The 17868-nt window shown below is 35.9% G+C and overlaps 1 long non-coding RNA gene across 3 annotated transcripts in view; it reads right to left on the bottom strand.

The window, feature by feature from the left end:
- LOC141584666 (uncharacterized) overlaps positions 1 to 17868 on the bottom strand; it is a 397655-nt gene that overhangs the window by 6471 nt on the left and 373316 nt on the right. For all 3 annotated transcript variants that reach the window (XR_012517850.1, XR_012517851.1, XR_012517852.1), the window contains 3 exons: positions 9747 to 9880; positions 6714 to 6912; positions 5946 to 6024 (listed from right to left, as the gene is read on the bottom strand). This is a non-coding gene — a long non-coding RNA (uncharacterized LOC141584666). The remainder of the gene's footprint in view (positions 1 to 5945; positions 6025 to 6713; positions 6913 to 9746; positions 9881 to 17868) is intronic.

The raw sequence follows: 17868 nt of genomic DNA, 5'->3' as shown, positions 1-17868 counted from the left end.
TGAGAATAGACTAATACATCTCTATGGCCCATATCGTACCTGTCTCATTTCTCTTCCTCATATGTTGGCACTCTCAAGCCCCAACCACAGTGTTCTTTGTATTAGTCTTCTCCTACATCAGGTTGGTTTGTCCTCTCTTTCTGAAATATTGTTCCTCCAGATTGTTGCTTGGATTTCTCCTTCACTTCATTAAGATCTCAGATACATTTCCTCTTCCAAGAGGACTTCCTTGATTCTTCCTGTCTGTAATAGACCTTTCCCTTTGTTACCGTCTATCCCAGTATGCTGCCTTGGTTTTCTTCTGAGAATTTCATCAGGACCAGATACCACTTCATGCAGGTATTTGATAGTTTGTATGGCTCCATCACTGTCCTGTGAACTCTGAAGTTCAGGGACTTTGCAGATCTTATTTATTTCTGTATCCCCAGCACCAAGAACAGTGTCTGGCATTTTGTAGATTCTCAATAATTCATTAAATAAATATTCAATAACCTACCATTCCATTAGGAGCATCTGAGTGATTAGGAGCTGGCTTCAGCCTTGATGATTAATTGGATTGTTCATTTTCATATACAATAAAGGATGTCATGTGGGTTTCAGAGAACCATATCATTTGAACCGTATCTAATCAGGAAATATGGTTCAGGGAAGTGTAGTTTTATTTAATGAAAGAGAAGTTTTGAGATAGATTGTCTATGAGAAAGCTTAAAGTCTAAAGTGGCTATCTCATTGATCAACGTTTTTGTAAGAAGAGATGTCACAGTGTCATTCTTCTTCATTCAATTCTATCAGTATATAAGGAAAGAAGCCATATTTTAAAAAAGGAAACAAACATGTAATGAGCAATGAAGTCACTGCTCCATGTACCTTACATGTATTTGCTCATTTAGTTCCCATGAGATAGATATCCTTCTCCCCCACAACAGATAAGTCAAATGCCTTGTGGTTGATGCACTTAGCCACAGTAATACCTGCCCCAATTGGTAGATCTAACATTTGTACATAAGAGTGTCTAGTCCTGAAGCCAGAGCACAAAAATTGGGAACTCATCCAAACTCACACATCTCTTTATCAGATATCTCCACTCCATTTTCCCCAAAGTCACACCCCAATTCTAGCACCTCCCCTTCTCCTCCAATACACGAAAGTAGACACACACAACAAAGCAACCACAAACCTATGGAGGACAGCCAAGGATTTGAGGCTGAGGTTTCCTGTGCCAAGCACTCTCCTGCTAAGCCGGGAATATAACACCTTCTTTTGGCTTCAGTAAAGCTTAAAGACAAATCTTAAACCAGATACACTCCTTTTAATCTTATTGTTACCGTCTTGTGCAGTGGCAAAGTAAAGAAAGTCTGTGCTTTTAAAATGGGGACACTAAGAAGATATAAGTAGGATACACAAAACACATACTTAGAGCAATTCTCAATGGGGTTAATGCATGATCTCTCCTGACCACACTTCCTTCTTCCTGCCTCCCTCTTCCTGTGCAGTAAAAAGTAAATAAATGAACCAACAAGCAACACTCTCTGTTTTCTTTTGAGAGGATAATATAACCTATAAAAAAGTTTAGTTGTTTCATTTTGGGCCCCCTGAGGAAAGCAAGTGCACCCACTTATGAGTCACACAGAGAGGTGGCCTCTTTATATATATGATTTCATTTAGCTTTACCACGGGGACCTTAAAGGCAGGCATTAATGACAAAGAGAATGCAGCTCAGAGGGAGTCCACTTAAGATGAAACAGCCAGTAAATAACTCAACTGGGATTCAAATTCAAATACAATGATTTCTACGTCCACATTTTTTTCACTCTCTTCTAATATGGAATAAATAAGTAAGCACATGCGGGTCGGGGCATAGAAAATTGACTTAAAATTTGTATAATTGTAAGAAAACTCAGGCTACAGTAAAAAAAAAACAAAAAGGAGGCAGAGAGTGGCAAAGATGGCTTCCTTGGGCACACATGGTGCCACCAGGACATGTGTTGAGATGACAACTCAACATCTTGCTGGAAGGCAAATATTTCTGTATTTTTACCTGCTGTCTGGCCCACTCATGCCGGTCGGCAATAGTTGACACAATCAAGCAATAGACTGCCTGACAGGAAGTAGCTTCTGTGCACTTCTATGCTCTCTAACTGGGAGAGGGGACTTCCTGGTGAGTAAAGCTAACAGCAGATGAATTAGTGCTTTTTACCAGCAGGAGTTCTCTGGACCCCTTCGTTTCTGAGGTGAAACCACCAAATACCAACTCAATCATGTCACTGCTGTGACACCTCTTTGTCACACATTGACATGGGTTTCCGAGGAAAAAGCTGGAAAAAGGTAGATATGAAATAAATGTTTATCAAAGCACATAGGAGAATAAAAGACTCAGTTCTTTCTTTTCTCAAAATTACCTGAGATGACAGATCAACAGGGAGCTGAACAGTACAGAAAGTTGGGAACTTGGTTAACTCTATTGCGTGGATGACAGAAACCTACAGGCGTGCTCCAAAGAACCACGCAGCCATCAACAGTCTAGTTTTCCTTCCAAGTGGCTGACACGGAAAATCAGACACAATGTGCTTCCCTGAATGCCCCAGATTCAGACAGACAACTTGAAGACATAACTTACAGATTCATTTCTGTCTCAATTTTAAATGAGGGCTATTTGAGACATTAAAAAAATCATTTTCCCTTCCTTTTTTTTTATGAGATGAATGAGCTCAGTCGTGAGCTTAACTTTTATTTCTGATATAGAGAATCTGGTATAACTGTCTTGCAGAGTCGACTTCAGACTCAAGTCTTTTCCTTCCCCAACTTCATGCAGTATGCTTCACCTTGTTACTGCTGTAAAACATAATTAGATGCCATCATTTGCCATAACTTTGGAATCTGAGTGATTTCTTGGGTTGAAGTCTGCACCCTTCTTAATACCAAATTTGTAGATGCTAAAATGACAACCCTTGGATCAGATATTAAAATGTACAACTTCTACTCTTGTAATGCTTGGTTGATAAGCAGTTATTGTCCTAAAAGCCAGTCATAGGAGTTGAAAGATAAATATTATTCCATATCTTATTGAATAAAATATATTATAACACAGGTGATGGAGACAGATTGACTCAATAAATTCTAATAGTGTATGCTGAGAAATAGTGGCAATAAAAATGCTGATGACTTGACACAGAGAGAATACTGAATGTCATTAACATGCTATTTCCTCGGTTCTCATCTCCCTGTCAAGTTCTTCACACTGTTATAATCTCTATCAGTGGATTTTTCTTTGGTTTATCGGCATGAGAAAAATGGCATATTTTAGTGTTTTAAATTATCCAGTACTCTACTGATTGCGGAAGTTATGCAGCAGTGTAAAATATGAAAAATTAATATAGGATTTTATATTTAGAAAGAGCATCAGCCTTACTTGAAAGGGCTAGAAAAATGTAAGAAGCCACTGAGCTCTAGAGTTTGTTCTCATCACAAAATGAAAACTCTCTAAATTTTCATTTTTACTTATTTTTCTTAACTGGCTCAGTTTAGAATAAATGAAGAATTTTTAAAAGAGCTTAGTTTAAAGAGTTTATGAAAGATCTTAAAAAGTTAGTCTTAAGAAGTTCTTTTAACAGAAGTTAGTGACATGGATCTTATTTCATGAGATGCAAGTAATGAAACTTTTAAGGTTTATGTTAATTTCTATTGTTTTGTATATTACTTGGGATAGATAATGAACACATGTAATCCTGACAGAATTTAATGCTTAAGTCACAACCCATGAGTTAATCTATCAGATGAGTACTATGTTCAGAGAATGGTAACCAGTAGTTGATGATGAGTACCTTATATAATGATGCCATCAACATATAATAGTCATGAAGTAAGACTCCAGGTCTTATTTCAGTCGTTATAGTGCACAAGCAAATTATTTTCATTCTTAGACTTATTTCCTTTATGTCTATAAACTATTGATGAGAGAAAGTACTATTGATTAAAGACTAAAATAGTGATGTAAATATATGTTAATAATCAGTGCAAAAATATAATTATTCAATGAGCTTTAAAACATTGTTCAAGCTGTATTCATTTCATTATAGTTTGCATAAACTAGAATGTAGGTAGTGATTCAAAACCCAAGGTTACAAAAAATATAGTGAAAAATACTCCATTTATTCTGTTTTAATTATCTTTTGATTTATTGATAATATTATAATCTGTCTGTACTAACCAAGATCATCAATTCTCTCCAGAATTCTCTGGAAATGACCTCAAGTGAAACAGCTTCTTAAATTAACCACAAATTCCCCAAACTGAAAATACTGCAAGCTGAAGTTTACTTTCCCTACAAAAACCTATTTCTATTTTTCTTACTGTCATCCTTATCTCAGCGAGTGACACCATATCTAATTTGTGACCCAAAACAGACTTTCACATCATCTTTGTCCTCTTGTTCACCCCTACCCTCCACAAGCAAGGAATTTCCAAAGGTAAAGGTGTTCCTTCCGCATTTTGTTCAGAGTCTATCCAGTTCTCTAAATCCTGTTACAATTCTAGTTCAGGTCATTACCATCTCTTTTTTAGACTGTTACGATGAACTTTTAATTCTTCTTCCATCTTCCAGGCCACCATGTCTCCCTACCCTAGTCTCTCATCCATTAACCACATTGTGGCAAGTCTGATAATGCCTCATTCTGGTGGAAATTCCTTCAACGGTTCCCCTTTATCTCACCACCTTGTCCCAGGCGTCCATCAAAGTCTCCAAACACTTCTCGCCTTTAAAACGGTAGTAGGGTCTTTTAATGTCTTCTTTAAATCAATAACTACAGTATCAAAATATTACCTATTTAAAAATGGAATGTTTTAAGAACCTACAGCAGAGATGTGAAAGTCAAATATTTCTGGAGTTTGTGGATCTCAGATAATGCTTCTTATGGACTGTCAATCACATATCCATGTCTCCAGTGGTTATAGTGTGCAGGCAAATTATTTTTATTCTTAGACTTATTTCCTTTATGTCTATAAATTATTGATGAGAGAAAGTATTATTGATTAAAGAAAGACTAAAACAGTAATGTAAATATATAAGTTAATAAGAAGTGTGAAAATATAATTGTTCAATGAGCTTCAATCGATTGTTTAAGCTGTATTCATTCCATCATAGTTTGCATGAACTAGAGTGAAATGCAGGTAGTGATTCAAAATCCAAGGGTCCAAAAAATATAGCAAAAATACTCCATTTATTCTATTTTAATTTTCCTTTGATTTATTGATAATATAATAATCTATCTGCATCAGTAACATTTTGTTTGTGGAAATGTGTCTGCCAGTAACATCCTGTAGCTCATAATTTAGAAGCAAATTAAAATGTTTATGAAACAAATGAACTAGTTGTGTGTTTGTGTGTGTACATGTGTATGAAAAAGACAGAGAGACAGAGACAAAGACAGAGACTGCAAATTCCAAAACTGCCAATCAGTCAGTGAAAGCAGATTTTTATCTATTCTTTATGTTGTAAGAAATAATTCACTTTCAATCTACAGATTTTTATCTACTCTTTATGTTATGAGAAATAATTCACTTTCAATCTACATTGTATTATGCATCCAGTACAAAAAAACTATATGGGGAAATTATTTGCTAACAATTTTGTACATAATTAATTTTCAAGTAAATAACAAGAGTGGCATTTGCCCTTACATGTAATTACTGTTAATAATAATTATAATGGGATGTTAATGAGGGATTTTTAAAATCCCCTTTTGGGCCAGAGCCTCAGTTGTTGACAAAAATATAATGTTCTGAGAACTCTACCAGCCTAAGGGGGAGAGCTGAGCTACCACATCAGGATGTGATAAAACTCATCCTCCCAGCATCTTTCATAATGGATCTCCAGCCTGTAAGAGAAGAAGCTGACGAGGCAAAGAAGGAACATACCTTTAGGCAGTGGAGAGAAACATTTTTCTTACCTTTGATGCAGTGAGTGAAAAACCTTCAAGTGTATTGTTTCTTAGGATTTGATGATGTCTCACCACCACCTGGAGATGTCTGAAAGCAAAAGCCAAGGATATTCTGTGACTTTTCTAGAATACTATGAGAGTGTGGGTTTCCTCAAACACGAAGTGTAGGCCCTTTGGGAGAAGTTTTCTGAAATTTTCTGAAAAACACAAACCACAAACCAAACAAAAACAAAAACTAACAAAAAACACCACCCAAGAAGGCCACCTAGGGATGTAAGAGGACCCGATGGCCATTTAACTTATGGTTGATAAGATGGTTTATGTTACTAAAGAGAATTAGAAGATCTAAAGACCTGCCTGATGTTTTATCTAGGAATGGCATTGGTTAGTATTCAGAGCAAGTAGTCTCCAGCTTGATCAATTAAAAAATGATAGCTAAGAAGAAATGAGTGCTTATTCAGAGCTAAATAGTATGTCACATGTCAGGTTCCCGAGGTGGCTCTGAGTCAGACGTTGCGGTTTGGGAGTTTTCTGGGGTGTGCTTTCAGGATCTATATTTTTCTTGGATGGAGGAAAACTGAATTGGATAGAAGGAGAAATCAGACTGTGGTGTATTCATAACCTATGTCTGAGCTGGGCTAGAATGGTCCCATTGCATTGTCCCCTACGGGAGTAAGGAACTAGGCTTTTTACATAGATCAGCTGTTTCATGTGGGTTACTCAAGGAAGGACACATGAACTTGGGTGAGGTGACACACTTTCATATAGGAAACTCACCAGGAGGAGAGAGGCTCTTAACTCCAGCTGTGAGTCACCAGTACTTAAATTGGCGAGGGAAGTATGGGAGCCTCAGTGCTGGGGGATGTGGTGGGCATCTCACAGCATCCATTTTAGTCCACCCCTTGCTGTACTTAAATCCAGTTGCTTCATGTAAGTTTGGGGCTCAGAGTCTTCCAAATTCTGGTGGCTTCTTTTCCTGAGGAAACATAAGAAGAGGTTGATAGGACACACTGCAGTCCCCACCATGATTGCCGGTCATGAGGCTATACCACTACTTACTCATCATGCCCTTTTCCTACTGGCCATTCTAGATCTCCCTCATCTTAAGCTGGCCCCTTTGCAGGTCTAGGTAGCTTCTAGTGCAGTGGGGTGTTAGGGTGACCAAGAATCTCATTTCTGGAGGATCACATGCCCATAGTCACCATGCACTTCCCAGGCTATGGTGGCTGCACTTGCTCATTTACCATGAATTAGGCACAAGTATAGAAGAGGCACCCAGATGGTTACTGAACTTGTTCTTCTCTATTTTATCTCATGATGATAGTGCTAAAAGGGCAGAGATATCTTTTCTTCCTGTCCCTTTGACATCTTTTCCAACCACGGATGTATCTAATATCATTTATCTGCCAGATCACATGGCAGTGACAGGGCTGCTCACATCACAGCCTGAGTCTGCTGCAAAGCTCTTTTCTTCCCTTGGAACCTCACAAAGTTTACAGACTTTTTATCACCTGATACAAGACTTCTATCTGTATACAAATCTCTATCTCTGTTTGTATCCCAGGAACCTGACCATGACTTTCATGTTCTGTAGTCACTGAATTTGTATTATTAGAGATTGTATGTATTAGTCTGTATTCACACTGCTATAAAGAACTACCTGAGACTGGGTAATTTATAAAGAAAATAGGTGTAATTGACTCACAGTTCTGCATGGCTGGAGAGGCCTCAGGAAACTTGCAATCATGGCAGAAGGTCAAGGGGAAGCAAAGCACATCTTACATAGTGGCAGGCGGGGGTGGGGACCTGCCACCAACTTTTAAATCATCAGATATCATGAGAACTCACTCACTATCATCAGAAAAGCATGGGGAAACTGGCCCTATGATCCAGTCACCTCCCACTTGGTCCCACCTCCAACACGTGGGGATTACAATTTGAGATGAGATTTAGGTGGGGACATGGAGCCAGACCATGACAGATACCCTACTCCAGAGGGTATCTGAAGTAGTAGTAGTAGTAAGCTGAAGTAACCTGAAGTTTCCGAATTTCTCTTCTCAGTGGTTAACACCAAGAATATGTACATGAATGAAGCTGATCACAAGAAACTGCCTATATATATATATATATACATATATATATATATATATATATATGTATAGATATATATATATATTTTTTTGAGACGGAGTTTTGCTCTTGTTACCCAGGCTGGAGTGCAATGGCGCGATCTCGGCTCACCGCAACCTCTGCCTCCTGGGCTCAGGCAATTCTCCTGCCTCAGCCTCCTGAGTAGCTGGGATTACAGGCATGTGCCACCATGCCCAGCTAGTGTTTTGTATTTTTAGTAGAGACGGGCTTTCACCATGTTGACCAGGATGGTCTCGATCTCTCGACCTCATGATCCACTTGCCTTGGCCTCCCAAAGTGCTGGGATTACAGGCTTGAGCCACCGCGCCCGGCCAGAAATTGCCTATATTTTATCTCATTTTTACCCAAAAAGTTTTCATTTCATATGGTTCAACATAATGGTTACCTAATAATTCTACTTCTAATACTGTTACTGACAGCAAAACCAGCATTATTAATCAGATAACACTTAGCAAAAATCAGGCACTGAAATAAGTACTTTGCTATTTAAAATTCTATGATCTTCACCACATTTGCCAATTATATCATTAGGTATAATTATTTCTTTTGTATACTAGTGCTGAAAATATGTCATAGAGATGTAAATTAACTTGTCAAAGGCCACAAAACACAAAAAGTATTTTGTGTGGAAGCTAGAATTTGAATTCAGTGAGGCCAGTTCCCGAGTCTGCACCTTTAACCACTATGCTGTGTTTTTCCCAGATCTAACCCTCCAGATTTCTCCTATGTATTTCTCCTTTGACACTTAGAAGGAAGTACAGTGAAACAAGATAGCCTTCTTGAAGTCCTTTGCTAATCTCCCACTGATTCAGAACATCCATGAAGTAAGAGGCCACTTTTGGTGTTAGCTTCAGGGTTTCTCTGACCGATAGGGTCTGTGCCCCCATCCAAATCTCATGCAGAATTGTAGTACCCAATGTTGGAGGAGGGCCCTGGTGGGAAGTGACTGGATCATGAAGGTGGATTTAAAATTTTCATTGTAAGTGTGAGCAACCGTTTCATGCTAGTGATTCTATAAACTGCTCATTAAACATCTCTACCATAATTTCCCATGGAAACTGCAAACTTAACATGTACAGATTGAAAATCTTATTTCCCAAATTTCCCATCTCCCAAATTCTCTCTCATCTTCTCACTATTCTAATGAAGGACACTGCCAAATATATGGGAAACTAAACAAAACCAGGCCTTCATTAGTGACTCCTCCTCTCTGCCACCTATCACATCCCATCATTCCTATCGTTCTGTCAATTCTCACTCATAATCTACTTTTGTTTTCTATTCTAGTAACACTCCCTTAATTCAGGTCACCTTCGGTGATAATTTAGACTAAATAATTCAACAACAACAACTCTGTCATCATATCATTTCCCACATAGCAAGCAACTAATTTCTCTTATTTGAAACCTTCTATGTGGTGGTGTGGAGGGAGAAAGGGGGTCAAAGATTCTCCTACACCAGCATGATGATGTAGCCCACTCTAGCCCATTCTTTCCAGTAATTAATTGCAACTAAAGTCTCTGGACAAAATTCAGAAACAACTACCTGAAGACTTTGAAAAGTAAACAAAAACAGGCACAGTGGAGCCAAAATTTGGAGAAGCAACTACATAGAGCTAAGTTTCCTGGAATTTTTTTTTCTCTTTCTGCCATGCATTACCTCTCTTATGCCTAGTCATGAGCAGCATGGCAGCAGGGAAGCCTTCAGCTAAAATCTGAGAGAGACACCATCTTTCCGTTCACAGGAACCAGAGAAAGGGATCACTGAAGGTCACAGATCATTGAGGGAGGATGCTGAAAGGGAGAAAAGAGGATCATCTCATTCTGTGAGTATACACATATAAGTCTTAGCCTAAGCCTTGAGTTACACATGTAGTACAGACACATACTAGTTTAGCTAAAGCTTAGACAACTGAAAAGAGATTTGAATGCGCAGGAAAGTCTTTCGGCCCAGTCCCCGAGAAGTATGCATGTGAAATAAATACAAATTAAAGTGATAAAGGACTGGAGAACGAAATTGAAAGACCTGCACAAAAGTCTGACTAATCTCTGAGGTGTTCGTACATGAGACAAACTTAAATAGTATAGCAAAGATTTGGAGGATTCACCTAATTGAACCATTTCACTTACAATCTAAACCTAACTAAGTGGAGCACTTGGTAAAAATAAAACATTAACATTCTCTGGAGGATTTTCACAGGATTGTACCCTGGGCATGTCGTTCTTGATGTTTAGGGCACAACCCAAAATTTCCAATACAAAAATGAAACAAGCAGCAGCAACAACAAAAGCAATAAAATTGCAAAGGCTAAAACAGTATGCCAATCCTGAGATGATCTAAATGCTGGAGGTATTAGACAAATACTTTAATAAGGGTTTTGTAATTATGTATGTAAATTACACACATGAAATGATTGACAAAAATAGAAATATCAACAGAGAAATAGAAATTACACAATGTTTCATTCATTAATGTGAACTTAAACCTAAAAAATGTAAGTAATCAAAAATTATAAAGTGGGCTCAATAACAAAATGGTGAGAACAGAAGAAAAGGTAAACAAACTTGAAGATATATCAATAGGAACTGCCCTAACAGAGGGAAAAGATTTTTAACAAATGGACAGAGCCTTGGGATCATATTGAACAGTATCAGAGGCCCACTGTATGTTTAACTGTAGTTCAGAAGAAGAGGGAAGGGGGATTGGGGCAGAAAAAAATGTTAGAAGCAGTAACATTTAAAAACTTACCACATTCTGTGAAAGACATATTTATAGATTAAAGATTGGCAAATTCCAACTTGAATAAATTCAGAGAAAATCATGCTTAAATATATTACAATTGGGTCAAAACCAAATATAAAGAAAAAGTTTTAAGAGCAAGTAAAGAGAAATCACATTACATGTAGGGGAAGAATGATTTGAATGATGGTAGAGTTCTCTTTAAATATCCTTTTTTCTTTACATATCATTGAAATACTGAAGAAAGAATTGTCAACTCAATTCTATTTGTTGTAGAAGTATTCTTCAGAAATAAAGGTGAAATAAAGAAATTTTCAGATAAAAGCAAAGTAAGAAAATGTATACCTGAAAGACCTGCTTTATAAGACATGCTAAAGGAATTCCTTCATACTGAAGGGAAAACCTACAGAGAAGAACATGGATATTTAGGATTAAAAAAGAAAAGCAACAGAAGCGGTAAATAGTGTAAAGATAAATGATTGCCTTTGTCTCTTTAAGCATAAAGTATGTATGACTACTAAAACCAAATTACAATATTGTCTGATTGGGATTTTGAGGTATGTCGATGTAATGCATATGACAACTATAAAATGAAGATCCTTGTGGAAAAAAAAGGGATATGGTTATAAAGGTTTACATTTTACATAAAGTGGTGCAATATTAATTGTAATATGTTAAATATGTATATTAAAATCTGTAAAGTAACCACTTAAAATAATTCAAAGAGATGTAAACTGATAACCAATCAATACATTAAAATAAAAAAATTTAAAAATCCTCAAATTTTTAAAAGACAGAAAAGAAAGAAAAAAAACCTACATAAAATAATAATAAAATGGTGTCTCTAAATCCAACCATATTAAAGATTAGATTGTTAATGGTTCAAACATTTCAGTTTTTTAAAAAGGCAGAAAATCTTGCCACAGTGGATTAAAAAGCAAGAGCCTACTTCATGTTGCCTATAAGAAATACATTTGTGTGCGCATATATATATATATATATATATATATATATATATATAGTGTGTGTGTGTGTGTGTGTGTGTGTGTGTGTGTGTGTAAAGTTGATATATTGAAAGTAAACGGGTAGAAAAAATAAGTCTGAAAACAGTAAGCACTACAAGACTGGAATGGCTGTTTTAATATCATATACAATAAAGACAAAGAGAAAAGGTAATACCTGAGGAAAAAATATATTTTAATATGACAAAATGACAATTTATGAGAAAAATATAAAATTATCAGTGTACACGTACTTAAGTAGATAGCCTCAAATTAAAAAAAAAAAAGACAAAGAGTGCCATAGAAAATTCCAGAATCAGAGTAGGAGATTTTAACAATTGTGATTTCTCATGAATTGACAGAAATCAGATAAAATTAATAAGAAAATAGAAGATCTGGGCAACACTATTAAGTACGATGATCTAACTGATGTTTTGGATCATCATTCAACAACTGTACAACACACATTCTTTTTAAGAGCACATGATAGTAAGCTAACATAGACCATATGATGGGATATAAAACAATTATTAATATATTTAAAAGAACCAAATCATGCAAATATATTATTCTCTTGATCACAAAAGGATTAAACTGGAAATCTAATAAAAAATACCTAGGAAAACCCATATCTAGAAATTAAACACACTTGTAAATAAATAACAAAGATGAAATTAAAAAGAAAACTAAAAAATACATTCAACGAAAGTACAGCATATCAAAGTTTGTGGGGTGCATTTGAAACAATGTATAACGATAAACACACAGCTTATATTGAAAAAGAATATCCACCTTAGTAAGCTAAAAGAAGCCAGATAAACAAAGACCCACTTAATAAGACACACCATAGGAATTCTTTTAGGCTGGAAATAATAACATTAGACATTAATTCAAATCCACAAGAAGAAATAAAAAGGACCTGAAATGGTAAACATCTGTGTGCAGATATAAGACTGTATAAGTTTTGTTATTTTCTCTCCACTTCTCTAAAAGGAATGAGATTGCTTAAAGCAATAATTATCACTCAGTACTGTCAGACTGATAAAACATATTGATACAATACATATGACCAAAAAATAAAGGAGGGAGAATGAAGTTATAATGGAACAAGACTTCTACATTTTATAAGAAATGTGTTACTATTTGCTATGGTTTGAATGTGTGCCCCAAAGTTCATGTGTTGGAAACTTAATCTCAAATGCAACAGAGTTGAGAGGTGGGACGTATGAGTGCTCTGCTGTCATGAATGGATTAATATCATTACTTGGGGAGTGGGTTCTTATTAGAGAATGAGTTTGTTATGAAACTGAGTTTGATTCTCACTCTTTCTTGCCCTCTCTCACCCTCTTGCCTATTGCCATGGGATAACATAGCAAGAAGGCCCTTTCAAGATGTAATCACCTTGATTTGAGACCTATCAACTTCCAAAAGTGTGAGAAATTCATTTCTTTCTTTATAAAGTGCTTACTCTTTGGTATTCTGTTATAGCAACAAAAAACAGACTGAGGTAGTAAATCCACAAGGCTTTATAATAATGATTGTGTGAGCCATAGAAAATAACTAAAAGTATGTCTGAGAATCAACAGGGGAATTAAAATGTGTGTGTGTGTGTGTGTGTGTGTGTGTGTGTGTGTGTATTATATGTGTATATGTAAATACAAAAAGACATAAGACATATTTAATCCAAATGGCAATGTAGCTTGTGTTTGTACATATGTACATATATGTACCTGTTTGTATATGTATATGTACATGTATTAGATATATACTATGTAGATACATATCAATATTATATTAATTATATATAGATTATATCCTAATATATTAACTATAGCTAGATATTTCCTTTCCTACCATTTTATATTTTAGATATATATATTTGATATATTAAATATATATTATAGATTACATTAATATATGTTAATATATTATAATGCACAAATATATAATTAATACAATTACATAGCTAATATTATATATTCTATTTTGTATATTGTTATATTTAGAAGTACTATTTATATTATATATGTCTATAAATACAAAAGATAATAGGTAAGAAGAAACAGGGTAACAAAAAAGACGTGAGACATATTAAAACCAACTAGCAATATGGCAGATGTAAATCCTATGATATCAATAATTAAGTTACATATAAATGGATTAATTCTCCCTACAATGAAAAGGCAGTGATTGTCAGACTGGATAAAAAAGCATGATTCAACTATAAGCTCTCTGTAAAGAAACCCTTTAGACTCAAAGATACAAACAAGTAGTAGTAAGAGTGTAGAAAAAGACATACCATCAAAACAGTAGCCAAGAGAGAGCTACAGTGGCTATATAAATATCAGACAACATAGTTTTTAAGACAGGAAATACTGGCAAAGGTCAATACATCTGGAAGATAGGGTAAATATAAATATATATGCAGCTAACAACGTAGCTCCAGAATAAATGAATTTTAGAAAAGTAAAAGAAAGAATAGGCAATTAGACAATAAAATTTTAATAACCTGCTCTCAAAAATAGAGAGAAAACTTCAAATAATATAAAAACTTGGGCCGGGCGCGGTGGCTCAAGCCTGTAATCCCAGCACTTTGGGAGGCCGAGGCGGGTGGATCACAAGGTCGAGAGATCGAGACCAACCTGGTCAACATGGTGAAACCCCGTCTCTACTAAAAATACAAAAAATTAGCTGGGCATGGTGGCGCGTGCCTATAATCCCAGCTACTCAGGAGGCTGAGGCAGGAGAATTGCCTGAACCCAGGAGGCGGAGGTTGCGGTGAGCCGAGATCGCGCCATTGCACTCCAGCCTGGGTAACAAGAGCGAAACTCCGTCTCAGAAAAAAAAAAAAAAAAAAAAAAAAAAAAAAAAAAAAAAAAAAAAAAAAAAAACTTGAACCTGTTATCAACCGCTTTGACCTCACTGCCATCTATACCATAATCCATCCAATAATAGCACAATATACTTTCTTTTCAAGATCACATGAAACATTCTCAGGGATACACTCTAAACAAGGCCATAAAATAATCCTCCTAAACTTAAAAGAATCAAAATGATACAAAATATGCTCTTTGATCACAAAAAACTAAATTAAAAATTAACAACAGAAAAATATTTGGGAAATTCACAGATATTTGGAGATTAAATAACACACTTAAATAATCCAAGAGGAAATGAAAAACACACAGGAAATATAAACTTTTTAAATAAAGAAAAAGAAAACATCGAAATTTATTCAGTACAGCTAAAACAATATTTACAGGAATATTTATAGTTGTAAAACACCTATATTAGAAAAACGGAAAAGTTTGAAATCAATATTTTAGGTGTCCAAGTTAAAATACTAGAAAGATCAAATTAACCCAAAACGAATTGGAAAAATAAAATTGCAAAGATATAAAAGTTAATAGAAAGCATGAAAAATAGAGAAAATTTGAAATGAATAGTTGCTTGAAAAGATCAACACAATTGAAAAACTTAGCTAGACTAAGAAAACAGTGAAAGTAATAATGTATTAAAATTATTTTAGAAAAAAATTTAAAGGATTGCTATGGAATATTAAGGACAACTTTATGCCAACAAATTAGAATACACATAAAATGGAAAATTCTTAGAAGGAAATGAATTACTAAAACCGACTCAAGATGAAATAAATCATCTTACTATAATACAACTTTTAAAAAAAGAAATTGAGTTAATAATCAAAAATCTTTGTAAATAGAAAAGCCTAGAACTAAGATAGCTTTACAGAAGTGTCCTTCCAAATACTTAAAGAAGAATGGGCCCAGTGTGGGACTCACACATGTAATCCTAACATTTTGCGAGGCGGAGGCAAAAAAATTGTTTGAGACCAGGAGTTTGAGACCAGCCTGGGCAATGCAGTGAGACTCCTGTTCCGACAAAAAATAAAAATAAAAAAATAAACCAGTCATGGTGGCACGCGCCTATGGAGGCTGAGACGGAATGAATGCTTGAACCCAGGAGGTTGAGGTTACAGTAAGCGATGACTGTACCACTGCACTCCAGCCCAGGCAACAGAGTGAGATCCAGTGTCTAAAAACTATTTAAAAAAATAAAGAGTTCCCCAGGTGTTTTTAATATGCAGTCCATATAAGAACTGCAGCTCAGTGGCACCCTGGCTGAGGCCATGGGCTGCCTTCACCTTCCAGCCTCACCCTTGGTAATGCAAACTTGACCGTCACCGTTGCTGTCTAGCTTGCTCTGTATGAGGCGCCTCAGCACTTCCTGCCACAATTCAGACCTCCTGCCTGGCCCTGCTGGCCCCTGCATTTGTCTTGTTTATGCTCTGTTCTTACCTGGCTTCTAGCTGCCTTGCCTCAGAGGCTTCTCTAAGTTGAAACCCACTTTGCCTCAGCCTCATTCACAGGCTGGTTCCTTAGTCCTCCCTCCACAGCCATGACCCCAAGCTTAGCACTGCCTCCAAGACCTCCCTGTGTAGGGACCCTTCCCAGAGACCCCTCCACAAGAGCGGCACCCTCAGTACAGAGCCAACAGACAGAATGTTTGGCTTCCTAGAACTTCCTTGAATCTCTCTTTTCTTCTTTTTACTTATCCCAAAACTCTTCAGCAATGTGTAGTGAGATTCCGCAGACATCTTCAGTGCTTTTCTTTCATTTAAAAAATAATAATAGAGAAAGTGGATACAAAAGGGAAATTGCAGAACATATTTCCCCCATGATTTCTCCATTATAATCAAAAAATAAATATAATTTAATATATATTTTGTTAAACCTAATGTATCATTAGTATTCATAAAACAATTTATTATTTGCATTCTATTTAAAACATTTGATATTTATTAATAAGGATTTCATATAAACCATTTAACTATACTACCTATATTTTCGATGAAATTAAAAGGAACAAAATTATTACCTATATAAAACTGCAAATTTTGAACTTGTGTTGATTGAAATTTGGGTCCCCGCAATTCACTTTATTGTTTGAGACAGATTCAGGCACTTGATACATGGCTCAAGAAAGAAAAGGAGGGGAGAAGAAGTCACTTCCAAGGCCAGAAAATCATATTGTATATGTTCTGCCAATGTTCTCATATGAACTAGAGCTAGTTAAGGAGTTCTACAAAGCTACAAATGAATAATTGCCACTTGCTTCACATACCTTCATCTTACTCAGTATTTCCCAAATGGAGATAACTGAGACTTGGAAACTGGATGTAAGGAAGGGAGTGACTTATCAAATCTGGTTACCATCACCTATTTTATTATTAAATGGAAGATACTAAGTGGGTAGAAACATATCTCGTATTTTATCTCCATAATAAATATAATGAATATGCAGCATGAGTTCCATTATGCTGATAACTAATATTTACTGAAAATATCTGAAATAATATTCATTTACATAATTCCAAGAAAACAGTCCCAGAATAGTTCTAGAATGAAATCATGTGCAGAGTAAAATGAACCTATGCACTCATGTATGAATACATAAATAAGAAAGACGGGAATGTTAGAAATACCCACTTTTCTTGTTTGCGGACAGCTGTTTGGCCTCTTCTCACTGGTCCCTCTTCCCTGTGGTTGCTTGGACCCATATGGATGGCCAAAAAGATTCTTCCCAACAGTTCTTCTCTTAGTGGTGCCTCTTGAGAACCTTATTTTCTTTCTAGTTAATTGCACAACACGTGTTGGTGATTGACTCTTTTCCCTGATCTGTCTCTTTGCTTTGATTGGTAGGTTCTGTAATACTACGTAGAATTTCCAAAGTGGTTCTAAGGTACAGACAGCTGCTTTGTTGCTTGTCTGGGCTACAGAATTAAGATTGCAAGGAATTTCCTGGCAATTATTTTGTTGGGACTGAGAAGATATTGGATCCTGGTCTTAGTAACCAACTAAGTTTTATCCCTCTTAGGATTTTACATTGTTTAATACATAACTAATCATACTTTATCTTGCATTGGGAGAACAGTCCATGTTTTAACTGCCATTAGAAACTGATTCATTCTTTTTCTTTCTCTCTCTCTCTCTCTTTTTTGCCTGTAAGCATTTACTTCTTTT

This window comes from Saimiri boliviensis, chromosome 5 (genome assembly GCF_048565385.1).
Source record: "Saimiri boliviensis isolate mSaiBol1 chromosome 5, mSaiBol1.pri, whole genome shotgun sequence".
Lineage (NCBI taxonomy): Eukaryota > Metazoa > Chordata > Mammalia > Primates > Cebidae > Saimiri > Saimiri boliviensis.
This window is presented reverse-complemented; position numbering and strand designations above follow the sequence as displayed.